This window comes from Marmota monax, unplaced genomic scaffold, assembly GCF_021218885.2.
Source record: "Marmota monax isolate L192 unplaced genomic scaffold, Marmota_monax_Labrador192_F-V1.1 WCK01_AAM20220418_F8-fsc00021, whole genome shotgun sequence".
Lineage (NCBI taxonomy): Eukaryota > Metazoa > Chordata > Mammalia > Rodentia > Sciuridae > Marmota > Marmota monax.
Genome location: NW_026695228.1, coordinates 4,914,311 through 4,933,299, shown reverse-complemented (window position 1 = coordinate 4,933,299; position 18,989 = coordinate 4,914,311).

Here is an 18,989-nt window from a genome sequence, read left to right as displayed (position 1 = left end):
ATAAAACTTTTCTCTAAATTAGTGGAGACAATTTAAAAAAAAATATTTCTTACACAGGGAAGCCAATTGCATGGGATGTAGTGCTAGGTCATGGATGAAAATCTGATTCTGAAGATGGGGTTTGAGACATGCAGTTGGGATACATAACCACAGCAGAAAATGACACTTGACTGGGGAAGATGTGCAGCTGTTCATGGTGGGGACTCAAGTTATGAGTGACTCAAGACTGAAGCATGAAACAAGCCCAAGAAGGTCACAGAAATGCATATTTAAGTCTAAATGGTTTGTTTAGCTAACTAATGTCAGGAAGCAACAAAATTCTTTCTGTCATAGGTCAACACTTTCACTGCTTTTATCTACATGGATAAGAACAAAATAGACGTTAGCAATTAATAAGATGACAATTCAATTGTAAAGCTTGATTATTAAAAATGATTATTACAGATTTTTACTAACCTTTTATGTTTAGAATCATTGTTCTCACATTTAAAATGTACAGAGCATCACAAAAATGATATAATTACTTCTTAAAAATGCAGATTTCTAGCTCATTATGCATCTGTACCTCTGGGGAAAGACTCTGGGAATCTATATTTTTAACAAATTCTTAGTTTGTCCTGAGTAACTGAAGCTCAAGATTCTGCTTGGGGGAAGTTGGTGGTTTTGAAGTAGACAACCAGAATTGAATTTCGTATCAAACGATTCCCTTTCTGCTAGTATCAATGAATTTTTTGCCAAACACCTAAAACAGGTACTAAATAATATAAATATTTTATGGTCATAACTGTGTCAGCACCTTGGATTATTTTCCCAGTTTGAAATGATTTCACTATTTCTCTATGAACACGTCAAATCAATGTATTTGTTTCTAATGCATTTGTCCCTCAAAGAAGGCTGGTGATAAGCAGTGTGGAGATGATTTTTAAAAAAGATAATTTTAAAAGCTCTTTATTATAGTTTATTATTGTTCATATAGCACTACTAATAATGAAACAATGTCAACAACAATTTGCCCACAGGCTAATCATCTTCTGTTTTTCTTATTTAGTTCTTATAAATACATGAGATATTTACTATTAATATCAACATTTTAGGAGGAAATTAATGCTAAAGGATTGTATCTAAACTTGTGTCTGTCTATATCTGGTAATTTATGGAGCCGATCTAAAAAGTCCAGGTGTGCTTGAATCTATGGTCTGTAATCTAAACAAGCATATTATATTGATTCCAGATACATTTCTACTGGATCTGTATGACACATATCTACTCTGTGGGGGACAGCATTAGGAACAGAAATTCTGGAGGACAAATAACCAGCCTGTGGCCATGTGGTTTAGGATAGAGAACCCCACATTTGAGGATACTTTAAATCTGGAACAATAATTCCATTATACCAAGTTGAAAATTGGAGGTAAAAACAAAAACAGGAGCAAATAATGAGCTCAGAAGTCAGGAAGATAAAAATAAAAATTAGGGTCAGAGTGAGATATGGCAGTGGGTTTGGCTGTGGGCAGGTATCAAAGGCTGTGATCTGTGAGACCCTGGAAAGGGGTGTAAAGCAATCGCACTGAGTAGAGTATGTGGCTCCAATCATTGGACCTTCAGTGAGGTAACAGAAGGGGGATGTTTCCATCTGGGCAGTTGCTGCTTTTCATGCCACTTGCTGGGGTGATGAGAGAAAAGCTGTCTTTTGGAAAATGCTGAATATTATTTTTAAAGTGAAACTTTAAACTTCATTTTCAGCTTTCCTTTTTTTCTTATGACCTCAGAGCATCGACGTCCTTCAGTTCAGAGAGCTGTCTATGTAGAAATGGAATGACAAACAGGGAAGTTTGGTGCATTTTATTAAGGACAGCAAAGGGTTGGAGAATCTTTTCTTTCTGTGTGGAAGTGACTGAAGTATGCAGGGAAACAAAGCCCAGTTCATTTAGGCAGAGTTTTAAAAGTGAGGATAATTACCAATCTTGCCATTGTTGAATTGCTTACAAATGTACTACTCAATGGGTTATCCAGATATGATAATTAAAGCAGCTTTGTGGCCATTTTGCTATTAGAAGTGATGGGCACTAAGACTGTTTATAGCATGAGCTATATGTCAGGAGACTAGGTCAAAGGCATCTCTTAGAGCATCAGAGGGCATCAGGTTTATCTTAAGTAAAAAACAGCATTGGCTAAAATATACTCCCCCCTCCCCCCGTATTATATAAATAGCCCAACACAAGTGAAAAAAAAATCTAATATTGCAGTAGCACAAAGCCACAAGCAGAAAAATAGGATTTACAGAGCTAATATCCAGTGGCTCATTTCAAATTGCATGCCACTATTGTACAAAGATTTAAGAATTTTTTTGCTACCATCTTAAATCCATTTACAAGCAATGCAAAAGAAATCAAAGAACCAGCATGGTTGAACCTAAAATGGGAGATTTCATTCATTCTGCTTTCTTGGCTTGGGAAAGCCCTCTCCCTCCTCAATTCATCTACTTATTCATCTAACTCCCACTCTCATTTTAGATGTTGCTCTAAGTTGGATGATAAATGTCCTTCCAAGGTCTATGTGTTGAAGGTTTGGCCCGCAACTTGGCACTATTGGGATATCGTAGTGTCTTTACGATATGGGACTTAGTAGGAGGTCTAGGTATTGGGGGTATGCCCTCAAGAGGGATTTTGGGATTCCAGTCTTTTCCTTTCTCCTTTCTCTCTGTCACCTCCTAGACATCAAGTGAGCAATTTTGTTCCAACATACACATTGGTCATGATGTGCTATGTTGCAACAGGCCTGAAAGTAATGGGGTCAACTGACCATGAAATGGAACCTCTGAAACCCTAAGCCAAAAGAAGTTGATGATCTCAGGTACTTGTTATAGTAATGGAATGCTGACTAACACAGAAGTTACTGACTCCATGAAGCCTTCTGGACTCTGCAGGTATAGTCATATTTTTCCCTCATTTATAATTCATGTCGTCTTACATTCTTGTCTTCCACTGGGCCATGTGGGGGCAGGCCACCTCATGAGTCTGTCAGTGACTTTCCATCTGTCTTGCTCACGGTTATACCTTTCAGTCCTCAATTCAATACCTGGGAAGTCAAGGCTGCTCCAGATATAGCTGATGGATATGTGAGTGGTACCAGGTCATTTCCCTCTTTTATAACTAGAGAATGAGAAGAAGAACTCAGATGCATTGTCTGAAGATGGTAGGAAAGACTGTTAGAACAAATAAAGGAATGAAAATAGAGATCTTTAAAAACAGGTTCATGAAAACAACTAAAAAGGAAAGGTGTCAGCAATATTAGCTATTTCAAAGTTCTAATGTTTATTTTACAAAACCCGTCACCTTGCTCAATGACAGCGCCTGCCTCCTATGGCTACTCCTCCACCTGTTCCCTGGTTCTGGGGACTATCTGGAAAGAGCTTCTTGTGTAGACAGATGCTGCTCAGCAAGAAAGAGACAGTAACAAAAACTCCACAGCTGCATAGCTGGCTGAAGGATGGGGAGACACCTCCTTCAGGCGTAAGGCATGTACCCCATTATCTCGATGATGCTCATTTCTGTTCCTTTAACTTGGAGACTTATGACTGTGCCCTGAATTCCAGGCAAGTCATTTTGAAAACTATATTTACTATTACCACACGAAGTTCTAAAAATAGCACATCTGGAACTGGACAATAATGAATGAAAAAAGATGCTGAAGCACAAGGATGCACAGCAAATCACAGGGTGAACACTTCAGATTTTGAATGGATATCTGGGCTTAGACTTCCCTGCCTAGCTCTGTGACTTGAGCCGAGTAATACTTCTGAGTCTTGTATATAAATTATAGGCAAGGTTGATTCCCAGGCACTTTCCAAGTCCTATGTAGAGATTCTTGGTTTCAAAACCATTACAGTTTTTTTTTCCCCACTCTCTCAATTTTAAAACGTATCTCCTAGGAGCTGAATTAATAGAAGACCTGGCTCTTAAATTAGGGAAAAAAAAAAAAAGTAAATTTTGGACTTTGGGACAGTTTTCTAAAAATGGCTGCCAATTCTTTTTTTCTTTCTTTCTTTTTTTTTTCTTAGTTGTCGTCCCATCAAGAATTATGATCCATGGTTCTTTTTCTTAAATCTGGCAGGTATGACTATCCCTACCAATGTGACCAGATTTCTCATCCTTAGCAGTATTGATATATTGGGTCATGACATTCTCTGTTGGGGGAATCTTCTTGTTGAATATTTAGAAGCATCCCCAGGTTTGACCCAGTGCATAAGTAGCACCCACAACCACCAGTTGTGCAGACCCAAAGTGTATTCATCAGACATTGCCAGTTGTTCTTGGGCAGGGGTTGGGGCCAAATTTCTCTTTGTTGAGAACCACTGCAATAGGGAAAGGCAGAAATAAGGTTTTGTGTCCTCTGAAACCAGGTCATAAAGGGCCATTTGTCATTCTCCTGGTTCTCTTGGGATACTCAGTATGGGAGAAACCAATAACATGGAAGTCAGTTAACTACTCTGAAACTGCCAGAGGCCTGTGTTCTGAGAATGGACCCCCCCCCCCCCCCCCGCATTGAGCTCAAGTGCCTGCCCCAGCTGAGTTTAACCTGAATGCTTGACTCATATAATTTGTTAGATAATGAGTTTTAAAATTTTACCCCACTACCTTTGGGGTGATTTTTTAAAATGTTTTTAGTGTGGTTCATGGTAATGTTTTAGTGTTTTCAATGGTGACTGAAACAGAATCCCTGGATGGTCATAAGACAGTTTACTTAGGAAACAGGTTTTACTTGAGTTGCATGTAGAAGTAGAGCTTATCAGAGGAGTGGCAGAAACTCAAGTCCCCCGTAAGCAAGAATTGTCGACACTCAGTTATTTGGGTGTGTTCTGTGGTATGTTGAGAAGACAAGCATGGCCATTCTAAACTCATTCTGATCCCTTTTTCCCCCCTTAAAATATTTTAAAGATGTAAAAGTTAAAGAAAACATCTGGTTTATGGGAAAATTATAAGAACATGCTTTTCCCTACCCCACCCCCATTCCCACCACTCCCACAGCGGACCCTAGCAACAAAATCAATAACAACAGGCTAACATAATTACTCTGTAGAGAGGGCAGATTGTGTTGGCTATTACTTTATTAAGCAAGAACAACGTTTGTGAAAGGACAGCCTCCTGCAAGGACAGAAGAATTGTGAGAATGAAAGAAAGAGGGCAAGGCAGTTCATAAATATGCTAAATTGAAGGAATTAGGATCACACCCCAGAATGGCAGGAAAATGAATGTTTGCTTTTTCTGGCTTATTATTTGCTTAGTGATACTTCAGCATTTCTAAAAGATAAATGCCTTGGCTGTGGTTCTATCAGTCTCTCTGCTTTATTTAATTTTACAAAGAAGAATGCTTTGATGTTAAAATATTTATTCTCTTCTCTCTTACGATTTACTTCGATTTCGACTCAAAAATGGAATGACCCTCCAAGGTAAGGTTTTAAAAACACAGGAATTACTTGGTGTTTTCACCTGGCACTGGTTCTGTGATAAGTTCTTGGCATGTTTTCATTATTTTATAAAACACTCTGGGAGGGTGTTTTGAAATAAAATAGCTGGATCCTATTTAACGTGCTCAAGAAGGTCAAGGTAAAACAAACATTTGGAACCTCGTACCTTCCACACAAGCCCATTTTCTCCTCAATCTCCCACTGCTGAAGAAAAAGAAGTGGCTCATATTGGAATGGCTGGTCATGTGCCTGTTTGCTTTCGGGTCCATTTCTTGGCCATTCTGACTTTGAAGATTATTATATGGAGAGGCAGAAGATATAAAATACCCAGCACAGTAATGAAGAATAACTAAGCTGGGGAAAGACTCAACCAAATTCCAAGGCTTTCTATGAAATTACAATAATCAAGACAATGTGGTATTATAAAATAGAGGGGGGTATGAAAGGGGCACAAATAGTTGAGCAGAAAAAATATCTGAGAAATAAACCTACATGAATATAATCAACTGATGTTTGGCAAAGGAGCAAAGACAATATGATGGAGAAAATCGTCCTTTCAACTAACAGTGTTGGAACATTGGATATAACATGCAAAAGAGAGAGAGAGAGAGACAGAGAGAAAAGGGTCTAGTCTTCAACCCCTCACAAAAACACACATGTGTAATTTCAGCGACTTGGGAGGCTGAGGTAGGAAGATTTTGAGTTCAAAACCCAGCCTCAGCAATTTACAGAGGCCCTGAGCAACTCAGCAAGGCCTCATCTCTAATAAAATATAAAAAAGGGCTATGAATGTGTCTTGGTGGTTGAGTGCCCCTGGGTTCAATCTCTGGTACCAAAAAAACAAAACAAAACAAAAATCAGATTTAAATTTGGAATATGAAAAAATATAAAACTCCTGGGGACAGAGACAGCCTACAAGATCTTAGGAATGCCCATGACATTTCAGATATAATATAAAGGCATGATCCATGATTCATAATTGATAGTCGGACTTCATTAAAAACTTCCATTCTATGAAAGACATTGTTAAGAGAATAAGAGTACAAATCACAGATTAAAAGGAAGTATTTGCAAGGGTGCATCTGATAAAGAACAGTTACCCAAAATATACAAATAACACTTAAAGCTGAACAATAAGAAAACAAACAACCCAATTTAAAAAAGGGTTCAAAGATCTTAATAGAACCTTACTAAAAAAAGATACACAGATGGCAAAGCAGCATATGAAAAAAATATTCCACATGATATATAATCAGGAAAAAGCAAATTAAAACAATGAGATACCACCACACCCCTATTAAAATGGCTATAGCCAGGCGCAGTGATGCACACCTGTAATCCCAACTATTTGGGAGACTGAGGCAGGAGGCCAGCTGGGGCAACAGACAGGAGAAAAGAACTCTGGAATATAAACATCATATGTCATGAGAATGTTAAGCAATAAGAACTGTCATTTGTGGCTGGGTGGAACACAGACACTTTGGAAGACACTTTGTTGATTTCTTGCAAAAATAAGCACACTTTTACATATAATCCGGCAATCACACTTGTTATAGCCTTAGAAGAGCTGAAAACACAGCCACACAAAAACATGCACATGAATATTTATAGCCAGCGTATTCATAATTGTCAAACTTGGAAGCAACCAAGATGCCCTTTATTAGGTGAATGAATAGAGTATGGTACATCTATACAATAGAACGTGATCCAGCACTAAAAGGAAATGGGCTAGCAAGCAATGGAAAGACAGGCAAGAATCTTAAATGCATAGCTTTAAGGGAAGCCAGTCTGAAAAGGCTTCATGTTGGGTGATTCCAACTATAAGACACATCGCACAAAGAAAAACCTGGGGAGAATGTAAAAATCTCAGTTGGTTGTCAGAGCTTGAGGCAAGGGGGATGAATAGGGATTTTTTTTAGGATTGTAAAAATATTCATGAATTAATATTGCTATCTCTGATTCGAATCTAATACCCTAGGGAAGGGTATGGATTGCTTTTGGCTTCCCCTTTTCCAAAATTATAAATTCTTTTTCTAACATTGAGAAACTCTGGCTCTCATTATTTACAATCTATTTATTTATTTTTTGTTTAAGTCCAGAATATAAGTAGTTTCAGAATTGATAGACTTTACCTCTCTTTTCACAACTTTTAACTAAATAGAATTCTTATGATTAGCTATTTTTATCTCAGCCTTTCAGTATTCAGGCAAAGTAAAGTTTTCCTATGACTTGGGGTATTTTATTCCCATTCATTCATATAGCTGTATTATTTCTTTGTAACAGGTTAATTTTCTGGTGCTATTTCATGTGGAGTTATCCTTGTGCCGGGGTTGCCTTCAATGACCTGTTTCATTTGGGTTTTTTAAAGGGAATAGGAAATGCTGTGGTTCTAAGAATCATAGTTATCTCAAGATATTTCAAGGACATATCTCTCTGCCCTATTCCCAACTCTCCTTATTCTCAATCCTTTCCCAAAAGTCCTTGTAGGTAATCAATCTTTTTAGTTTCTAGTTTGTCTCAAGTTTATTCTCCAAGAATGATGAAAAAAGAGAATTATCATTAGGCAACTAAGCCTAATGTCTTATCTTGTATTTCTTGTAAGAAAATTATCTTACAGTCCTTTCTTGCATAAATCATAACATGCTATAGACATTTTTTGTGAGCTTTGCATTTTTTTGAAGTATATCTTGGCTATCATTCTATTTTCAAAGAGGTCTTTCTCATCTAGAATCTTAGAATAATTGCATAGTATTCCATTATATTGTGCCTGGTAATTTTTTATTGACTTCCAGACATTGTTCGATTCACCTCATTAAAGCTGATTTGTTTCTTGTATTCTTCTAAGTACTCAAGCTTTGTACTAACATGCAATTAAGTTACTTATAAACAGTGTGATCCTTTCAAGTCTTTCAAGTTTTGTTAGGCATGAAGACTACAGACCCTATTGAGGCAAGTCCCTTTAGTACAGTCGACCTAATGCACCAGGAATCATGAACTTTCACAATCTATGGGCTGGGAAGTTGGCACTATTTCCAGACCAGTGTGGGTATTGGGAACTTCAACCTTTACTTATTTTCTGTGGTTCTTTCCCTGAGTGCCAGTTCTTTCCTTACCTGCATGCACTGACTGGTATCCTATATTTTGCAGGGAGCCGGTCGGCAGAAATCTCTACATTTTCTCTGGGTACCATCATTTCCTTACCAGTACTGTCCTCAAGTTTTGTCTCTGTGGATTGTCTGGACTCTTATCCCCATCTCTTCAACTCAGAAAGTTCACTAGACTCTGCCTTGGTCCCTTTCCTCCACAGCCTGGACACTCTCATAGCAATGACATGAACCATTTGTATAGTTCACCTCATTTGTACCTCATTTGTGTTCCATATCTCAGGAATCACTGCCCCTTTTGTCTGATGCCTAATATCTTGAAAACATTTGTTCCATATATTTTGTCCTTTTATTGTTTTAGGTAGAAGGGTAAATACTTGTTATTGCACCTAAGTTGAAAGTGGGAGTCTCTGTTATGGTAAATAGAATTGTTTTATTTTTAATTTTGACTTCCAGTTGTTCATTATTAGTATGTGTGTTACAATAAATCCTTATGGATTGACTGTAGGCTGAAAAGTTGCTAAGCCCATTTATTAGCTATAGAAGTACTCTTTGAGAGAAAGCACTGGTCTTTTATTAGGGTTTTTGTACCCAGGACATTGTATTGTCTGTGAATAAAGACGAGTTTATTTATTCCTTCATTTACTGTTCTTGCCTTGTATGTGATCTCTAACACAATCATCCATGGAAATATAAGAATGGATATGCTTTCTTTGTTCTTGATCTTAGGGAGAATGAATTTAGCATTTACCTTCAAGTATAATATTGTCTGTAGTTTCTTAGATTTTCCTTATCAGGTTAAATGTTCTTCTAAGTGTTTTCTGTGAGTTTTTTAAAAAAATACTTCTTATTCATCTTCTAAAGGTCTTCTGTTGATTTGGTGATAATGATATTTTATAACAATTCATAATTTTATTAATAATTTTTTGAAATATGACTCACATACCATAAAATGAATCATTTTAAAGTATATAATTCTGTGGTTTTTAACATATTCCCTGAATTGTGCAATCATGACCACTGTCTACATCCAGAACATTTCCAATTATTTGATTTTTAAATTTAATCCAACTTTCCATTCCTGAGAAAAACCCAATTGACTGTGATGTACTGTTCTAATTATAGATTGATTCAATTCATTAATTTTTAAGGGACTATTTGAATGTATTATTCTGTACCTTTCTTTTCTTTAAAAATGTCTTTTCTGGAGATGATATCTGTTTTAGCCCTTTGGTATTACTGCAACAAAATACTCGAGACTGGGTAATTTATAAGGAATATAAATTTATTTCTCAGTCTGGAGACTGGAAAATCCAAGGTCAAGGTGCTTGCCTTGAAATCTGGTGGGGGCTGTTGACTGCTTCTATGATGATCCCTTGTTGCTGTGTCCCCATAACGTGGCAGGTGGCCCTTGAGCCTTCATGAGGGCATAGCTCTCTTGACTTGATCACTCCCTCAGGGCCACAATTTGTAATACTGTTGCCTTGGGTATGAAGCTTCACTATGATTTGTACAGAGAATGTCATCATTCTAATCAGAGCAGTATCTGAGTGATGTTTTCTTGGAAAGTGTTTGTGTCTCTATTTTCTGAGATAGTTTGTGTGGATAAGTAGGACATTTTATTTTTCTTTAAAGTCTGATAAAATTTGACAGTGGGACATGTCATCACAGGGTGGAATTTCTTTTCAGAAACACTTTAGTTATAAATTCAATTTCTTTTAATAGGTATTATGTTATTTAGCTATTGTGTCTTCTTGGACAATTATGATTATTTGTATATTTTAAGGAACTTGTACATTTTACTTCAGGTTACCAAATTTATTGGTTATAAAATAATTGTTACTCATGTTAGTTATCTAATGCTGCGTTTAAAAAATTACTTATAGCAAAGTGGCCTTAAAAAAGCAATCACATATTATTTATACCTCTAATGGTTCCTGTGGGTTAGAAGTTTATTTGTGGCTTGGTTGGATGGTTCTAGTTCAGGTTTGTTTGTTTAAATCAAGCAGTGGTTGACAATTGCTCATACAGTAGTCAGCTGGACAGGTAGGCAGGGATGAGATAAAAAATGTACCTTAGAGTTCTTCTGCATGGGTCACAAATCCACTGTTGAGCATTCTGGAACCATAGCTAAACATTTTTCAGCTCCTAGATTGAAAACAGAACAATTTCTCAGAGAAGTCAGCTGCCGTTGGAACAGAATTCTTAGGGTACTTTATTATGAACAAGACACCACAGGTAATGGCAATGTCTTTGTCAACAGATATCACAAATCCACTTTCAGTTGCTTGGTAAACCCTGTTGGATAATGATCATTCTGTATTTGATAATTAGTCTGCTGAGGTTGACAATCTTTTGCTTCATTTGAGCACTCACCTGGAAAAGAGACATTGAAGAAAAGCTGATCTGTAGGTGGAAAGATGATGAAAACTTAAGATGAGTGATCAGCTGCTTGGCAAGACCAGATTTATCAAAGAGAGTATCAGAATTTAAAAGCCACAAGAGGTATCTCCTTTGAGGTAGAAGCAACTTTCATATCCATCTGAATTGCTTACTGTGGCACAGGAAAACCCTATGACATTGTTTAGAAGCATGTGCTAATGTGATGAAGATGGTACCCTGTTTACAGATAAAGATTGGTGAAGAAATTTATCTAGGATAAAGTGTGTGCACACACACACACACACACACCATACTTTCACAAACAGGCACACCACACTCATCAGAGTCAAGAGACTCAGTTCTTGGTGAACTAACCAGGAAGCCAGAATGTGAGTAAAATCATGCAAACTGATCATTACGTAGATACTAGATAGATATGCAGAAGGCATTTTATATGACTAGCATTAGAATGAACCAGAAAATACCATCAATAGTAGAACAGGGAAACCAATGGTGGTACACAATGACATACTGTACAATCACACACCACAAAATGGACGAATCTCAGACACATTATGTTGAGAGAAAGAAAAACTAGACATAAAAGAATATAGATTTTTTTAAAAAATTCCACTTCGGTGAAATTCAAAAGCAAATAAAACTTAACATCATAGAAACTAGATCATGGTTTATTGGCAGATGTCCTCTTGGGGGGGAAACTGTCCCCAATTCAGAAACACTGACATTGACCATGATGATAGAAAGGAGTAACTGATAAGCAGGATGTGTTGTGTCACTGTCCCTAAACTGCCCATCCTATGGTGGGAGGGGGCTAATTCTATGAAACTATAAAATTATGAGCAAGGTTAATAGCATAACTCATGTTTATTAGAAAGTCAGGCAAGTTCATGGAATAAAAAGGTATTGTTTTTATTGCAATGATTTCCTATAATAAAGGAAAATCTAAAATCTCAAAAATGAGAAAATTAAAGAGGGATAACTTTGGTGTGTTTTGATTAATAAGGAAATACAAGCAGAACTTCTGGAGGTTGCAGTCCTGTTATCTTTCTAGATCCAGGTGGTGATAGCAGGAGCATTTGCTTGAGGAGATTCACCATGCAGCTCATGGAGCCGCACAAGATGTTTTGTATGCTTTTGGCATGTGTGTTACATTAAGAAAAAAAGAACAAGTAAATATTATTTAAAAATTGGAGATTCAAAAACATTCTAAAATCCAGTCAGTATTTTTAAGCCAAACATGCTTTTTTAATTAAAAGAATAAGGTCACCAGTTGTCCTACAGACAATATTAAGCAATGTTATCTCTTGTTCTATAGTTTTGGACAATATTCTACAAACATCTTCTTCCCTTATAAAAGAGATTGTAAACGGAAGAGACATTACTTATGGTTTCTGGGTGTTAAGTGGGTAATTTGGGATTGATTGTATAATTTTATGAGTGTTTTTAATGCTACAATTGTTATGGTTTGGATGTGAGGTGTCCCCCAAAAGTTCACGAGACAATGGAAGGAGGTTCAGAGGAGAAATGGTTATGAGAGCATTAATCCAATCAGTGAATGAATCACCTGGTGTGGCTGGAGGAGGTGGGTCATTGGGGTGTGGCTTTGGGGTACATATTTGTATCTGTCAAGTGGAGTCTCTCTCTCTCTCTCTGTCTCTCTCTCTCTCTCTCTCTCTCTCTTTTCTCTCTCTCTCCTTTCTGATCATCATGTGAGCTGCTTCCCTCTGCCATACTCTTTTGCCATGATGTTCAGCCTCACTTCATCCCTAAGGAATGGAGCTGGCTGTCTATGGACTGAGACCTCTGAAACCTTGAAACCTCATTTAAACTTTTCCTCCTCTATAGTTGTTCTGGTCAGGTCCTTCAGTCACAGCAGTGAAAAATCTAACTAAAACAAGTTGGGAAACCAGATGCATTTCTCAGAGGATGCACGGAATAGTAAAAAGTATATTTAGGACCCTTCATGAATGATGGACCCCTAATTTTTGTTTTCTGTTCTGTCTCCCATGCCTAGAATTATAGCTGGCATGAAACAAGTCTCATGTAAATATTTATTGATGACTAGCTGAGAGGAACAGTGAATTTGAACTTTGAGGCTGAGAAGAGAATTTGATGACCTCATTAGGGAGTGACCAATATCCTTACTTCATGACAATTAAATGTGAATCACAATAGCAAATACCTCTTAGCCCCCTGGGTGTTTTTTTTTCAGTACCAGTTGCCTCAGTAACAGAGATGAGGCAGAAAAAAAAATAGGCAAAGACATAGGCGTGTGACAGCCAGAATATGAGTGGGGAAGAATGAATAAGTTGTTCCTTTTGGCTGAAGGATTGGGGAACAGGGAATTAACATAGGTAATGGTGGAAGTCATGTTGGGCTTATGATAAGAAGATCAGCTGATATTGAACCTCCAGTTCTCACTCTACAACTTTGACTTGAATTCCCCCATGCCTGAATCTCAGAGCTGTTTCCCAATGCCACAATGGAGCTGATAGAGTGACCTGACCCCACAGCAGGGACTGCACAATTTTCCCCAAATTAGTAACATTACTCTAGAATTTGAGCATCTGGAAGCCAGCAAGATATTAAAGAAACACATCTCATTGTTACAGCATAATAACAAATGCTTGAAAGTATGATTTAATGTTTCACTCACTCAAAATGAATCTGCTTCTCTGGGTTATAGTCTGAAGACTGTGGACACCTCTAGAGACCAGACCTCAGTCAGATCATGAGACACCTGTCTTGTGTATCTCTTCAAATTTTCAGGCTTTTGCAGCAGACTGCATTTCGGCTGGCTGGGCAACAGTCTTTTCCATGAGACTTAACTACTATTAAAAATAACCTGCATCCACAGAGCTCCTGCTGGAATGCTTTGGCATTATGCATAGTAATGAAATGAATCATATACACTTAAGCAAAGGATTTTAAAAATGTAAAGCCAGTAGTGCAATCCCAAATGGTCCCTCTTCCATTGAGCAGTGCTGAATATGCAATTACATTTTGAACAATAAGTATTCATAAATCAAGCACAATACTCATGAGGAAACAGTCCTCTAATTAAATAAAAGGAGAATCAGTGTTTCTTGTTGCAGGGATTGTTGGTGAGATTAAAAGATTGTTCTAAAGCCCAGCACACACAATGAAGAGGGTTGGCTGGCGGCTTGGATTTGTATAACGCCTACCTGCGGATAGGGCCCAAGCTCTGAGACCAATTTACCTATTGGGAGGATTAAAATAGACCTTGACCATCAGCCCCACTTTTATGCTGATCTCATCAGGCATACTGTGTAGCACTGTGAAGTTCCAGCATTGTATGAAGATGGTGGATTGAGTGGGTAAATAGGCTCAGGAGGAGCCCATTCACCAGGGCTCAGCTGTGCCTTTGGTGCCGGACTGAATCTGCCACAGGAATGCCTGATTCTCAGCCACTTAAAGATGCTCTATTACATCACATCTCTCTCTCTCTTTCTTCCATTATCCTCTGAAGTTAGGGACCCTCCTGCTCAAACCCAGACCTAGTGTCACAGCTCCAAATACCCATTGCCAGGACCCTCTGAAGAGGAAATCTGCATTCCCTCCAGTCCTGTGCAAGACACCCATCATGGATTATCTCCTGCCTGAACATTCCTTGCTCCTGCTTCTGGAACCTCTAGCATTGTGAAGGTTCTGCTTAGTTTCAGGGTCCCAACAATCTCACTGGGCACATTCTCCTCCCGTTGACTGCTGGTTCAGACCGGCTTTGTTACAGTGGAGTTCCATAATATGAGACTGTAGCACAAAAATCCAATGAGAAAAGAAAATGAGAAATCCAACTTTGTTTCCCTTGTCATTCCACTGAACATGTATAAGCCCTAGGGTGAGCTTTGTTCCCACAGTGTGAACATTATGATGTTCTATTATGATTGTAATTTTAAAATAATATACATGTTTATCCATAACATGGCCTATAAGTGCAACCCAATTATCTCCTCTCCCATTCGACTGAAGAAAGTATAATTTCTTCTAATGTTGGGAAAAAGGGTAGCAGGGATGGAGCTAAGTTGAACTTGCACCCCACTGGAAGCTCTGGGAAAAGTTGGATATTTTCTAAGGTTATTTTGACTGCACATGACTTTTATATTATAGAGTCTACCCACCCATATCAAATAGGGATCTTTTGTAAATGTTTTAAGACTTTTGCTTATGCATTCTCTCTAAAGTTTCCTGTGAAGGTCTTGTTCCTACTTCTGCTGGGCATGGCATGGGGAAAGAGACCCTCCTCTCAAGTATCTCTTAAGATACTTGGTGGTATGATGGAAACTCTTCTCAGCAGGCTGTGGAATGTGTATAAATTCCTTATAGGACACCAAGGGATGTTCTCCTCAAAAACTAGAACTACCATTTGATCCAGCTATCCCAATCCTGATATGTATCCAAAGAAATGAAGTCAGCATGCAAAAGAGATAACGGTATGCCCATGTTTATTGCAGCACTGTTCCCATAGCTAAGATATGGAGTCAGCCCAGATGCCCATCCATAGATGAATGGATACAGAAAAGATGGCCTACATACACAATGGAGTACTATTAACCCATAAAAAAGTTGAAATCCTGTTATTGGCTTCAAAGTGGATGAAACTGGAGGACTTTCTATCAAGCAAAATAAATTAGATGCAGAAAGACAAGTAAGTATACCACATGTTTTCTCTAAAATGTGGAAACAAACAAATCAAGTTGACCTAAGTAGAATAGTGATTACTAGGGACTGGAAAGAGTCCAGGGTGAGGGCAGAGGATGAGTGAAAGGACATGATCAGTGCTGCCGCGTGTCTGATTGGAAATATCACAATGAATCCCATTAATATATATGATCCATATGTGCTAAAATGTCTTTTGGCTCAAGATTGTGGCTCTGTCTACAGTTCTACATCTGGAATGGATCAGAAGTCAGGTGAGCTGGGTCTACAGTAGAACCCCGAGGACTAAGTAAAGCAGAAAAGCAGAAAGCAATAGAGTAGAATACAGCCAGCTATGCACAACTATGCAAAACTAAAAGTCTTGCCTAAAATTATTCTGACACAAATAAGCATCCAATCATAAGCAATTGAAGATGAATTAAGTTCAGGTCAAAACAATAACTTAGTAGTTGAGTACCTGCTATATTAGAGGTACTCTTCTAGCTTTCAGGGATCTGTAGACCATCATCCATTTTCTACATTGTCATTTAAGAAGCAAGAGCATCAAAGTCCTAGATGGCCCAAACTTACTCAGTTACACATAAAACATTGGTGGACCACTGGAAGTACAAATTTTGTTCCATATAATGTTTATAAATCTGCATAGAAACACCTTTTCATAGGCTCTAGATTATAACCATGTTATCCTCCCTACTATCATATCTTTTAAAAAGTTCTTAGAGGAAGATAAATGTTTTTAGTGTTCTGAAGGGTATTAAATGACAGAATTCTTTCTCCACTTCATACAGAGGTACAGCTTTCATGAAACTATGGAGTGGGGCTATGCAAATAAGGATTCAGGTTTAATTTGCATAAGGTCCAAGAGTGGTGGAAATTAATTAAAGAGCATTTATCATTTGTTCTACCTCACCATGCTGCCTCAGATATAACTACTTTGAAAAACTCAGTGTCTAAGATTTTCTATTGAGAACATTTTCTCATGTACACAGAGTGTCAAGAAGCGGCTCTTTCATAGACTCTTCCCAGCATCTAATCAGGTTAATGGAATTCCCTCCACACCATGTCAGACAGGGAGAAAGGCACTGGCCATAAAACACATGCGTGTAACAAACTCCAGCTTTGCATCTCAGGCTCTTTCAAGACATCCAAGCAAAATCTACTTTTAGAAGTGACAGAGGGATACTTGATTCTCAGAAAGTAGGTCTGCTGCTGAGAGGTAGATGGGCTACTGTGATAACTGCACAACGGAGGTATCCTAGAGCATTAGGAGCCTGGGCTGAGCTTCTGTTCAAAAAAAGTACACCTTACACATGCCTGGCTTGGGGAAATATTCACTGGGAGAGGTTTGCATGACTTCAGTAGCTCTTGCTATTCAACTGCATGAAAAGTCAGGCTTGCCTTGGGAAGTAGGGCTCAGAATAGTTCAATGCTGTTCCACTAGAGCAGTGGTTCCCAGAGGGGGCTATTCTGGGAGGGAATGCATAGTTTATAGCATCAAGCAATGGGGGCTGGAGTGTTGCTTGATGACAAGTGCAAGGGCAGGAACTGTTCCTATTCCTGTAAGTGTCCTTAACATGTCACTACTGCCTAGAACATAATAGGATCTCAGTGGGTCATTTTTGAGGGAATGAATAAACAGAACTTGGTCAATCCCAAAATAAAAGATTGTGTTCAATATCTTTTTCCTTTGCATGAAGTTCTTAATATAGTCAGTCATACAGACTACTTCCTCCCTCTAGCTGCCAGCAAAAATGAGCCTATTATTAGCACACTATGTATCTTTTCACCTGGTACAGAATTGATACATTATAGACCTTTGATTCACTTCAAATGATAACCACAGGAAACTTTGTGTCTGCTGGTTGACACATCAAAGAGGGGTCTCTGGGCTACAGTTCCTTTTTGTTGTGCATATTTATTTTCAAGTAGATTTTAAACATTTAAACCTTGTGATTTGAATTACATATTTAATAAGCAAATGCTATTAGCTCTCTTTCTTGCCCTGCTGCATATAAGGATAATGCTCTGAAATTATTGTCATCCAAAAATAAATGTCTAATATTGCTATTGAGCTAAGGTAAATAGAAGTTATTATTTTTTACTTTTTGTAGGTGATTCCATAAATAGATTGTGTAACACTAACCATGGAAGGCTCTTCAGAGAGATAAAAGTGTGATTGAGGTTGCATTCACACTTATGAGGGCTTAAGTAGGCATGTGCAAAGTGTAGCTTTTAAGTAAATTTCAAGAGATTATGGCCCTATTGCACTTTTCTGTGAATATTCCAGTTTGTTTCTTAATTAGGATCCAATTATGGTCTTTCCTTAGACCAGAGATTGGCAAACATTTTCTATAGAGGGTTTGATGTGAAATATCTCCTGCTTTGTGTGCCATGCAGTGGGTGATATCCTCTGTGACTACTCTATAGCATGGAAGCAGCCATAGGCAATACACAAATGAATGAGCATGGCTGTGTTCTTGTAAAACTAGAGACATGGACCCTTATTTACTGTCAGCCACTCTGTGGCTGACTGATTGCACTCCTGTCTGTCCACAGGGACCAAGCACTTGCATTTTTCTTGGCTGCTACTAGATTCATCGGTCACACACTTAGACTTCTGTCTACTCCTTTCACTTCTATAATAGAGTAAAAATTGCATGTGAGGACATGGAATCTGGAATCCAAAAGACCATTAAAGGAATCAGACTACACAATCTAGAATCATACAGAGGTTACCTTCTTGAGCCACTGGGAAATGGGAGATTGGAAGAAGCCAAGCCTTCTATTTCCCCTCCCACATTAACAATTTCTTGTACAGACTGTTCTGAGTCATCAGAACAGTCATCTGGGTGAGTGTGTGCACCTTCTGAGTGGAATGTAATGCTCAGCACATTAAGCATGTCCTAACAATTGTTTCCTATGATTCCCTGCCTTACATTCTTCTTTCTACCTTATTGCCTTAGGTTTGTGCTTTCCAAATAAAGCATCATATTTAATCCTCACCTCAGGCTCTATTCTCCAGGGAACCCAGCTAAGACATTCTTTGTATTTTTTCATAAAATTTTAAAATTTGTTTTAATTAGTTATACATGACAGTAGAATGCATTTATGCACTTTGATTTATCATGCATAGATGGGATATAATTTCTCATTTTTTTGAGCGTACATGTTGTAGAATCATATTGGTTATGTAGTCACATGTATACATATAGTAATAATGTCTGTTTCATTCTACTATCTTTTCCTATCCCTACATCCCCTCCTTTCCCCATCACTTCCTCCTACCTAACCTAAGGTAATGCTATTCTTCGATAGGGCCCCCCAGCCTTATTGTGAAT